Source organism: Triticum dicoccoides, chromosome 7A (assembly GCF_002162155.2).
Source record: "Triticum dicoccoides isolate Atlit2015 ecotype Zavitan chromosome 7A, WEW_v2.0, whole genome shotgun sequence".
In the NCBI taxonomy this organism is placed as follows: Eukaryota; Viridiplantae; Streptophyta; class Magnoliopsida; order Poales; family Poaceae; genus Triticum; species Triticum dicoccoides.
The window spans coordinates 101,382,610-101,388,931 of NC_041392.1; positions in this window are offsets into that span (position 1 = coordinate 101,382,610).

Here is a 6,322-nt window from a genome sequence, read left to right on the forward strand (position 1 = left end):
TAATTAAGAAAACCATATCCATCAGTTAATGGAGTTTGTCATTTTTATTACGTCCATGCAACCTACACACTAATAGGTAAAGATAGGTCCTAATCCCACCCGAGTATGTGTAGATTGGGTTCGTTTTCCCATGCTCTGCTCCGGATCCGACACAAAATTTTGGCAGCACCTCCCTGCTGTTCTCTTGATACACGTCTCGGCAATAAGCAGAGAGGATGTGTACCCGGAGAACAACAGGAAGGCACTGACGAAATTCTGCATTGGATTCGGAGCAGAGCATATGGGAAAACAAACCCAATCTACACATACTCGGGCTGTCCATGGATAACATTGGACAATTTGAAAGAATCATGATTATAAATATGTAAATGCATGCATATTTATAGATGTAACCCTTTATATCAGGAGATGCATAGTGGTTATGCATACTGATGATTGACACATGTAGCTATCAAGTCTCATCGGCACGAAGACAGGAACAGAGCAAATGAAGTTTGAGGAGGAGATGTTATTTGTGCTCACCAACGATCACAGGGGCGGAGCTTGTCGAACGCACGGGGAGGTCGTCAAACACCACACCCTCGCATCGACGAAACAACTGCACATTTAAATTCACCCAATCAACACAAATACATATGATGTTTTGCATAACAAAATTGAAAAATATACGACCCAACTCATAATTCACAAATATATGACCCCGTCAAGGTCGGGGTGTGGTGTCAGGGTGTCGGGGTCGATCGGGTTGTCGGGGTCGGGGTCGGGGTGTGGTGTCAGGGTATCGGGGTGTGGTGTCAGGGTATCGGGGTGTGGTGTCAGGGTGTCAGGGGTCGGGGTGTCGGGGGTCGAGGTGTCGATGGTCGGGGTGTCAAGGTGTCGGGATGTCGTGGTCGGGGTCAGGGTGTCGGTGGTCGGGGTCGGGGTTGGGGTGTCAGGGTGTCTGGGTGTTGGGTGGTCGGGGTCGGGCTGTCTTTTTCTTTTTCTTCTTCTTCTTCTTCTTCTTCTTTTTTTCTCTTTTCTTGACTGAACACTGTGAGATAACAGCCCCACAGCCTTTTATTAACCTTGGGTCAAAAACTTTACAAGCTAAGATAACTAGTAAAGTCTCTCTATGAGAACAAAAAACCTACCTATACATGTACAACAAAATATACAAATATACAACAGAAGGTTCCACATGATTAAGGCAGAGCATTGATCCATTGCAGCAGTGGCTTGATCGAAGCCTTCATCCTATGAGAGTGCAGAGTGATGTCCCGAATGAACTTGGCTTTGCATCTGCCAAAGGTTGGCCTAATATTCCTGAAGATCCTATCATTCCTCATGGTCCAAATGCTCCAGGCAGCAAGGTAAACCACCTCAAAGAAGAAAGGTTGCTGGAAACTACTCTTGGCAGCCAAAATACACTCACGAGGAGCTAACCCTGCATACCAGGTAACCTGCAGGTAGTTCCAAACTTGGATGCTCAAAGTACATTTGAAGAATAGATGATCTCTGTCCTCATGTAGTTGGGCCACACACATAGGGCATAGATTGTCATCCTCCTCGGTTCTCCAATGCCTTCTCAGTAGCATATCCCTCGTATTGAGCTGATCACTCACCATCAACCAAGCAAAAACCTTGATTTTCATAACACATTTGCTCTTCCATATCCATTTACAGGGGTCATCATCAGGTAGGTGTGCATGGGCGAGTGTGTAATAACCCTTGGCAGAGTATTGGCCTTTTCCAGGTGTCCAACACCAAGTATCAGGTTCATGAGGTCTTATTTGCAAGCTTGATAAAGCAGAATTAAGATAAACCAATTCATCCATTGCTTCCTGAGAGAGTGGCAACTGAAAGAAAGTGGCAATATCAAATTCTTCAATGAAATTCCTGACAAAAATCTTGTCATCAAGTGAGAAGGAAAAGATCCTAGGGAATCTATCCTTAATTGGCAGGTGGCTTCCACCTAAGCTCCATGTATCATGCCAAAAGAGAGAGCTATTTCCATCATTGATTGTGATAACACAATGAGATCTGTAAGCATCACTTAACTTCATGATATCTCTCCACCAAGAAGATCCACACTGAACAGTTGCATGAGGGACCACTCCATTGTAGTAAGTATCCCAAATCAAAGAAACCCATGGTATATCAACCTTATTATAAAACGTGTGCAAATGTTTAGTGAGTAAGGCCTTATTCCGAATTGCAAGATTGATTATCCCCATGCCCCCTTATCTTTTGGTTTACAAACCATTGGCCGGGCTGCTAAAGATTGTTTAGGGGTGTCAGAGTTTCCTCTCCATTGCCTCATTATTCTCTCAAGTTGCTTAATGATAGCAGCTGGCAAGCTATAAGACTGCACAGGAAATAAATTGTCATGGAGTTAAGAACTGACAGAAGCAGTTGAAGTCTGGCCCCCTGGGAGAGGAGGGAGGAACTAGCAGAGAGTCTTCTTTCAACTCTGTCCACAACAGGCATCAGGTCTTGCACCCTGGGTTTGGTAGTGCCCATAGGTAATCCCAGATAGGTAAAAGGGAGAGACCCAACCTGACATCCAAAAATTGTAGCCAATCTGATGGTTTCCTCCTGTGAGACATTGATGGGCAGAATGTAAGACTTGTGGAAATTTACTTTTAAACCAGTTGATTTAGAGAAGGCCAGCAGCATATTCTTGAGAGCAAGAAGTTAAACCTCATCAGCTTGAATGATCAACAAGGTATCATCTGCATACTGAACTATTGAAAAATCTGGGTCATTAGAGGGAATTGGGAGGGTAAGTAACCCTTGCTGGAGCATTTGGTTAACCACTGATTGAAGCAGATCAGCAGCAATGAAAAAAAGAAGAGGAGACAGAGGATCCCCTTGCCTTACACCTCTTTTACAGTTGAATAGTTTGCCAGGTACACCATTTAGTAGGATGGAAGAAGATCCAGATGAAAGTAGCTCCTTAATCCAACCTATCCATTTTGCATCAAATCCCTTATATTTCAACATAAGCAGAATTAGATCATGTTCAATAGTGTCAAAAGCTTTAGCAAAATCAAGCTTGAGAATAAGGATTGGTCTTTTAGACTGATGACACTGATGAATGTATTCCAAAATCCAAGCAATGCAATCCTGTATAGACCTTGATTTAAGGAAGCCATATTGATTTTTATGGATGCATGTGAGGACGACTTTCTGCAATCTATTTGCCAGGAGTTTAGTGAGAAATTCGAGACAAGTATTTGTGTGAGAGATTGGCCTATAATCATTTGGTCCTTCGGGAGAATGGATTTTGGGGATGAGTGTGACAAGAGATCCATTAATAATCTGCAGAGAAATTCTTCCTTCATAGAAGTCAGATATTAGCCTTAGGAAATCATCCTTGATTATATGCCAAGACTTCTTAACAAACAAACCAGTAAATCCATCTAGTCCTGGTGCTCTGTCTAGAGGTAAGTATTTTAAAACCAAATTTACTTCATCATCCGTAAAAGGACCAGATAAAACCTCTAGCCCAGGGACAGGCTGGATCAAAGTCCCAACGTCAAACAACATGTCAATTCCACATGTAACTCCCAATCTATCCTTGTATGAAGACCATAGAAGTCCAGCCATTTCACTGTGAGTGGATAATGTCAAAACATCATCATTAATTAAGCTAGAAATAGAATTCCTTCTAAATCTCTCTGTTGTCATTGCTTAAAAAAACTTGGAGTTTTCCTCTCCCACTTTGATCCACCTGATGGTACATATTTGTACAATAAATGTACTGCAGATGAAGAAGCTCCTCCAAATGTAACTTGACAATCTTTCTAAAGTTAAATTCAGGTCTGAACAGAGACCTGCTCTCTTCTAAGTTGTCAAAGGCATGGATAACTGTATTATAGGCATTCATCAGAACCTTCAGTCTGGATAAACCTATGTGCCATTTCTTGAGATCTGTCCTTAACCGTTTAAAATTATGAGCAAGGATGGCAGCAGAATTGGTTAGCCTTGTGGGAGTAGACCAAGAGCTTTGAACACACTCCATGAACCCAGGCATGTATACCCAGTAGTTTTCAAAACGAAAAATCTTAGCTTTGGGTATGGAGGTGGAGATTGAGACCACACAAGGCACATGATCAGAGGTAGTCTTGGCAAGAGGGTAAACCATGGTATTAGGGTATTCACCAGTCCATGAAGGTGTTGTAAATAACCAATCCAATTGCTCCAAAAGTGGAGATTCTTGTATATTTGACCAGGTATATGACCCCCCCTTTTAAAGGTAACTCAATAAGGCCCATATTGCCAATGATTTCATTGAAAATAAACATATCATTAATGTCACCTCCTGGCATATTTTATTCTCCATTGATCTGATGAAATTAAAATCACCTAAGAATAACCAGAGCTCATCTTGTGGGATTTGAATATGATATAACCAATACACAAAAGCATCTCGAAGCCCTCCCTGGCATGGTCCATAAACATTAACTAAAGTCCAAGTTTGGTTGTTTTGTGTGGAAGAGAAATTTATGATGACACCATAACTTTGTAAATCGATCAGGGCACCAACTAGAGCAGATGAGCACCATAAAACAATGATCCCACCAGAGGCACCAGCAAAAGGGGAGTACACAAAATTGTCAAACCTTTTAGGACAAAATTTCCTAATAGACCTTTGTGCAAAGAAATCACATTTAGTTTCCTGTAAGAAAACAACAGAGCACTAGCTTCCCTCAATTTTAGCTCTCACAGCCCTCTGCCTAACTTCAGAATTAAGCCCTCTGACATTCCAATGGAGTACTTTCCAGTTCTTATTAAGGTAAGTTCTCATGATAAAACAAATGTGTAGGAAGATAACAAGCACATCATCACATAATAATACTGGCACACATCATAACTAGAAGACTACATAAGATAGTTCAGAGAAATCTTCACGGCCATAAAACAGTCTGAAAGACTAAGTAGCAGACCCAAAAGAGAATAAATGGCAGGACAAAGGGCCTGCCTCCCTATAATATGAAAGCATAGTTCACTCATCATTGGGCATATCTTTCTGTTGAGATTGCTTGGGCTCAGCCATAAGCTGCTCCACAGATAGCTTCTCTGGAGGGATGCCCAAAGAGACACCCAAAGTCTGCATAACCTAGATAGGAATAGGTGTAGGGCTTGACTCTAACGCCATGGGACTGGTTTGATGAGTAGTCGCCTCCTGGAGTTTGGGCTTCTTCGCACGTGGCTGTCGTAGTGGTCTAGGCTTGACTAGAATTGCAAACGTGGGCTTAAAACCCTGCATCTTGGCAACGCTTCTAGTCATTCTTCTGTCAGAAAAATCACCCTTTGGAACCACCAGAGACTTGGGCTTTCTTCGTTTCTTATTAGTAGTGGTAGAGACACTAACAAAAGGAAGAGGAGTGTCGGTGCCAAAACCAGCGGATCTCGGGTAGGGGGTCCCGAACTGTGTGTCTAGGCCAGATGGTAACAGGAGGCAGGGGACACGATGTTTTACCCAGGTTCGGGCCCTCTTGATGTAGGTAAAACCCTACGTCCTGCTTGATTAATATTTATGATATGGGTAGTACAAGAGTAGATCTACCATGAGATCAGAGAGGCTAAACCCTAGAAGCTAGCCTATGGTATGATTGTTGTTCGTCCTACGGACTAAAACTCTCCGGTTTATATAGACACAGGAGAGGGCTAGGGTTACACAGAGTCGGTTACAATGGTAGGAGATCTACATATCCGTATCGCCAAGCTTGCCTTCCACACCAAGGAAAGTCCCTTCCGGACACGGGACGAAGTCTTCAATCTTGTATGTTCATAGTCTAGGAGTCCGGCCGAAGGTATAGTCCGGCTATCCAGACACCCCCTAATCCAGGACTCCCTCAGTAGCCCCCGAACCAGTCTTCAATGACGACGAGTCCGGCGCGCAAATTGTCTTTGGCATTGCAAGGCGGGTTCTTCTACAAATTCCGTGTACCTGTTGAACAGTGTCCGGTTTCTTGTAAATTTAGTGCTCCTTGGCTTCTACGCCCAATAATGGCCGTTTTCCACGTGTCAAACAAATACAAAAAGTCAGGGTGTTTTTTTATATTTACACCCCTAGCCGCGTGAATGAGCCGCCTATTTAAGGGGACGAGGATTTAGATCCAAACCACACCTTCTCCCTTCCGCGAGTATTCATCAGAGCGTATCCGACAGAGGTCCATTCCATCATGGCCGGTCGCCCCAGCTCCTCCTCTCGCCCTTCCAGCCCTCAGCCTGGAGATTGGAAGAGGTGCTCCATCCCGCACAGCGAGCTAGTGACGCTCCAGACCAAGGGATTTCTCCCCCGGACCTATATGGTCCCGGTTCGAGCCGGACTTGC